Here is a 6,044-nt window from a genome sequence, read left to right as displayed (position 1 = left end):
TTTGTAATATATTGAATTAAATTTTCCTCTCCTTCCACAATGCCCTCTTCCTGATGTAATGATACAATTCTATTTTTCCTTATTCTTCCATTTTGCATGGTAATATTTAGTATTACCGTCCCTATATTTAATCTCTTTGTCTTTATATCTCTGGAGCCATTTTAATTCCTCCTGTTTAATAAGTCTCTATAGTTGGGCTCTTAGTTCTTTTTGTTCCTTCCTGTCAATAGCTGAGATACCAAAGATTTCTGTGTTTTTATCAATAGCATCTAATTTCATGAGAATTTATTTTAAAATTTTCTATACCAAGTATCTGAGTTTGAAATCCATCCTCTGGCTTTTTGTCTTAGAATTCTCATTCTTCTCTGCCACTATTACATGGTGTCTCCAGGATAGTGGGCAGCCCAGATCTTATGTATAAACTCTTTAAAACCATCCTTCAACATTCAAGAGTTTTCAAATATAAAAATTGGAGTACAAATTTTCCTAGTACCAATATGTAAATTAAGAGGAGTATGATCAGAAAGCTCTCTTTCCAAAGCATATACCTCGGCAATCTGGGCAGATCAAAATTTTATATATTTTTTCGTAAGTGAAATCGATATGGTTATTAGCCCATGTAAATTTTCTCCCATTCAAAGGCAATTCTCTCAAACCTGCCTATTCTATAATAGCATTAAAAACAAACCTCCAGTGGGTTTGTTTTTATTAGAGCTTCTTCTAATGACATTGAAATCACCACCCATCACACAAGGAATAGCATCATTATGCTGATAAACTCTGGACAATTCTGCTAAATATGCAGCTTTGCCGGCATTTTGTGGATCCCCATATACAATTATGAGATTCCACTCAAACTTCTCAAGAGGTTAGTATAAGGCAAGGTTGTTGTAACTTTTCAATTATGAATTTATAATGCAACATCCATCAGGTATTGACTTGGGATTTCAAAACTGAAATTAATCAATGCTAGGACTTGAATAGTAGAGATGTGATCTCGCAAAAAAAGAATAGTAGAGATGTGAAGTGGAAGAATGTAGAGCGACTAATTATTTGAGGTGTTTTTACATCGTGTATGGATTATGTGAGATATTGTACTTGTGCCCATGGTGGTGATTATTAATTCCTCATCACCTTCTTAATCTTTACAACTGCACCAATGAGCACAAACAAAATAACTGGTCTGGAATAATTATGTTTGTTTGCTCTGTCAGTGGCAGTACATCTCTATCTTGTTTACTCTTAATTGTGAAATTCAAGAATCAGAACTCACAAAGTAATTTTCCTTCTTTTGTGCTACATTAGATCATTAGCTTTTTTCTTGATCTTGCATGTAATCTTTGTTTGGTTTCCATGGGAAGAAAGGCAATTTGTTGATCAATTGTGGCTCATCAGTGTTTTTTTAACTTGTGGGCTCAAGTGCACTGTCAGTTGAGCGTTAATAGCAAGGACGGGTAATGCTTTTGGTCCAAGTTGCAATATCTGCTAGAAAATTGATCTAGTAATCAGCTTTACTTCCTTTAGAAAATTTGTTTCGATAATCAACCTTTATTCCCCATTTCAAAGCTCCAGTTTATATTATTTTATTATTGTAGCCATGTGTCCATATCCAATTATTCAAGAAAAGCCGAGTATGAGATCATGAAGGTTGACACCAGTACATGTAAAATCAGTGCACAACTGAGATTTTTTGCCCAGAAATGTGCATGAAATGCTGGGTTTACTCCATTATTATTTTTGCTCTGGAACCAAATCATCACTATTATGTACAATTATTTACATTCCTAACCAACTACTCCCTCCGTCCGAAAATACTTGTCATCAAAATGGACAAAAAGGATGTATCTAGAACTAAAATACATCTAGATACATTTTTTTTATTCATTTTGATGACAAGTATTTCCGGACGGAGCGAGTATAACTTAAAAAAAACACTTTTTCAAGATGGGACATAATTTACTCTCGTAATTTACACTGTTTATTCAGTTCATGAAATCAGTTTTGAACAAGTCTGTCTCATGTGATTTATGGTGTATCTTCCTTAACATGGATTGTGTTATTTTCACACACCCAGACACCCAGTACAGTTAGTGACACTTCCTTGAAAGTGAAGGAAATGTTCTGTTTATTGTAACTCATGTTTATTTTTGTATGTAACAATACTTGCATTGTATGGCCTTTCTCATTAAGGAGCACAGTTGATTTCATGGTGTGAAAAACAGTGGAAGTTAAGTTTTGTTAGTGCAGATTGTCTCTTCTCTTCCATGTCCCGAAAAGCTTTAAGTTAAAACTGTAGGTGATACTTTCAGAAATACTCCAGCATTCCACGGAGATGACTCCAAATTGAATTCAACTTCAGATATACATACTAGATGTTTTTGGGGTCGTGCGTTGGAATTGCCCTAAAGTCATACTTTCTTCGTACGGAAATACTTGTCATCAAAATGAATAAAAGAGAATCAACGAGTATTTCCTGAGAGTGTTATTTATTGTAAAAAAAATGTTATTGTTGGACGCAGGCCCTGATACCCAAAAATTGTATGCGTACCCCGCAAACCAAAACCAAAGCGCCGCCGCCGCCGCAAACCGATTCAGATCTGCGACATTCCGATTCTAACCCAAATCGCCGCGCAATTTCAACTCCGATTAGAACAGCGAATCGTAGCCCCTGTCGGATCGAATTCGATTTCGCGGCTGAATTTCAAGTCGATGCCTCTTTTAATCGCAAGCCCACCCCACCGAACACCAACACCAACACCCACCACTGATTTGTTCCCCAATGCCTAGGAATGATGCGAAGCTCCCGCGCCGCCGCCGGCCGCGCGCGGACCGCCTCGGTGACCTCTCCGACGATCTGCTCCATGATATCCTGCGCCGCCTCGACACCCGCACCGCGCTCGGCACCGCGGCGCTCTCCAGGCGCTGGGCCAGCCTACCCCGCGAGGTCCCCGTCCTGGACCTCAAGGTCACCGACATAGTGCCGCCGCGCTACCACCGGTGCATCCGCCTCCGCAGCGACGCCAGGAAATCAAAAATCAGCTCGACCTTGTCTGACAGGAGGCTTCTAGAGGCTATTGCTGCCCGGTACGAGCGCCGCGCCATGCGAGCCATGGTCCGCTCCGTCAAGAACCTCCTGGCCAGCCGAGCTCGCCGGCGTGTGGAGAAGCTATCGCTCGAGGTCTTCGCCTACAGCACCTCGGCCTGCATCAACCGCCTGGTCGTGGACGCCGTCGATTCCTGGGGCGTCCGGGATCTAGAGGTTGTTGCCACGCCGACGGGGCCACTCGCGTCTCCCAAGCCGCCGGCCTACAGCTTCCCTCATGGCATCATCAGCAGGAAGCCCGGCGAGTCCCGACTGCGAAGCCTCAAGCTTGCCAACTGCTTGCCCCGGGCGCTCCTGGGATTCAACGCGCTCACCACGCTCGTCTTGCGAGATCCGCTCCCATCGCGACTGCTTGATTCGGGTGCTCGTGCAGTTCTTCCAAGGTGCCATCACCGTGAACGATCTGATCTTGCGGTTTACTGGGCCTGAGATGTGGATCATGCCGAAGAATCCCTTCTCTGCAATGTCGAACCTAAGAAGGCTGCTCGTCGCCGACGTGCCTTCCTCATGGGACGCCTCATGGCCGCGCCTGCTCATCGAGGCGGCACCGTTACTTGAGAGCCTTTATGTGCATGTCTCCCACAGCGAAGGCGAGCCAAGACAGGAAGTGCCGGGGGAGACCTCGGCTTTGCGCCATCACCATTTGAAGGAGCTTGTTGTCATTGGATTCCAGAGGACGGAGAGGCAGATGCGCCTTGTGAGGTTCGCCGTGGAGGTATCCACGGCGCTGCGGCGTGTCGCTCTGCTCAAGCAGGGACGCGTCGAGCAGAAAGGGTCCTGCTGCGACTGGGAGGTGGTGAGCCAGCAGAGCGCGTGGTGCGACGAGGAGAGGCTCGCCGTTCTGGATGGCATCGGCTGTTCGACGGGACAGATCGAAGTGGTGCTCAGTTGAATTGAGCTTATGATGTTGGAGAATTGAAGGTGAATCTGGCTCCCCAATCTGAATAAATGGAACCTGGCCGGTGGGGTGGTTTCCTGCTGCTCCAACAATGTCCCAACATTTCCAAAAAAAAAAAAAAAACAATGTCCCAACAATTTATTTGTATGCCATGTGTGTGAACTGAAATGTTACATTCAGTTATTTTGGTGCTGCTGCTTTGTATCTGAACTTGCTGAACAATGAAGGTCATGCAATATGATTGGAATATCATGGTTTCTTGTTTTATTATTATCCTATTATAGTTGTTGTCTTTTGGGCGGGCGAAAAAATGAGATGACAATGGTGTACCATTTAAATGCGCATATACGTGTGATTAGACTGTCAAAATGCCTGAACAGGTCTTGTAAACTGAGAAGAGTAGTCATCGATGTCTGCAACTGGAAATGCCCTTCGAAAAATGTCGACAGCGAATGTGAAATGGTCGAGTGGAATCACTTGACTGCAAGGAAAAGTTAGTGTATGGTGCTTAGGTGAATCTACATTGGAATTGCATGTACCCCTTTGGGATTATGCTCTTGTTAGTTGTTTTCTTGTGGACGGGCGCGACAATGAGATGACAATGATGTACTGTTTAAATGCGCATATGCACGTGATTAGACCGTCAAAATGCGTCAATTGGTGTTATAAACTGAGAAGAGCAGTCATTCATGATCTGCAGACTGGAAATGCCCTGTGAAAAATGCAGTCGGTGAACCTGAAGCGATCGAGTTTGAATCACTTGAATCAGGCTCAGCTGAAAATAGTGCCACTGAATCTGATGGACATGAATGGCGTTCATATATACTCCCTACAAAGTTGTACTAAATCAGCGATACTTATTTTGAGACGGAGGGAATACATATATATGCTTTAGTTCAGTTCAACCTGCTCCCTGCTGATGTGCCTGTATAATCCCGAAGCTGCTGTCTCGGCTCCTTGACTTAAGAAGGTGTCTTCTTACTGACATTGCTCCAAACCAGTATGTGTTCATATGTACTTATCATTATGTAATGTCCTCTCTAACAAACTTTATTGTACCCTCAACCGACAAATTTCAAATGCCTTGCTCGTAGTTCTGTGGGAAAATTTCATTTTGAAACGACCGAATCTAGTGAGAACCCCATAATACAGAAGATGTGTCCTACAGGGAGTTTGTGGCACTTTTCTATATACATGAACATAATGTGGTTTGCTCCGTGAATCTGCACTGTCTATATGCATGAACAGACATGAAACACACTTTTACATGTACTCCAAGGAAGTGTTTGGTAGCCCGTGTTCACTTCAACTAGGCCGAGTTGGGCCAACAAAACACGATTGGTTACGTACGAGGCGGGCTGGCTCGCATCGGCATGAACCTTAAAGCATCCCAGAGCCTAGTTCGATGTAAACCCTCAAATCGGCAGTTTCCAGCGAGCCAGAATGAGTGCGGCGCAAAGACAATGTAGCTCTCACGCGAGGGAGCGAGGCGAAATCGAGGGGAGATGGAAATTGGGCGTGGCGGGATGGCACCAAATCTAGCTTCACCCCCCCCCCCCCCCCCCATTTACTTGGTCACCACTAGTTCTACGACAAGCTCCTCCTCTGTTCCTAGCACCGGCAGTGGCTACTCTTAGATCTGCGCAAGCAGCGGTGGCGGACGTGGCAGCAACAGTCTCTGGCAGCAGGGGTTGTTTCTCCCCTTCCTCGTGGACTTCGTCTGGTCGTCCTTGACTCAGCCATGCCCCCCCCCCCTATGTTAGGTCTGTTGTTAGGTCGTTAGGCAAGGTGTGGGATCGATTTCCCCATTGCTCAACGCACTGTCGATGTCGACTAGGTTATGGACACACGAACGAAGCTGGTAGTTCAGGTTGTAGCACTAATAGTTGTGGTTCAGGCATGGCTCATGTTGATGCACAAGGGAGTTGTTCGTCATGCCAAGAGGCCTCTCACCCGTTATGTTCCAATGTTTATCCGGGATCATGAGAGGATGGCGAATCTGAACTACATCTACAACTGCAACGACACAGAGCTCTGTGGATG

At 44.7% G+C, this 6,044-nt stretch overlaps 1 pseudogene; it reads left to right on the top strand.

The window, feature by feature from the left end:
* Positions 1 to 2,735: 2,735 nt before the first annotated feature.
* Positions 2,736 to 4,278, top strand: LOC125538056 (uncharacterized; annotated as a pseudogene).
* Positions 4,279 to 6,044: the final 1,766 nt, after the last annotated feature.

The sequence above is a fragment of the Triticum urartu genome, chromosome 1A (genome assembly GCF_056163025.1).
Source record: "Triticum urartu cultivar PI428250 chromosome 1A, HENAU_Tu73, whole genome shotgun sequence".
Lineage (NCBI taxonomy): Eukaryota > Viridiplantae > Streptophyta > Magnoliopsida > Poales > Poaceae > Triticum > Triticum urartu.
This window is presented reverse-complemented; position numbering and strand designations above follow the sequence as displayed.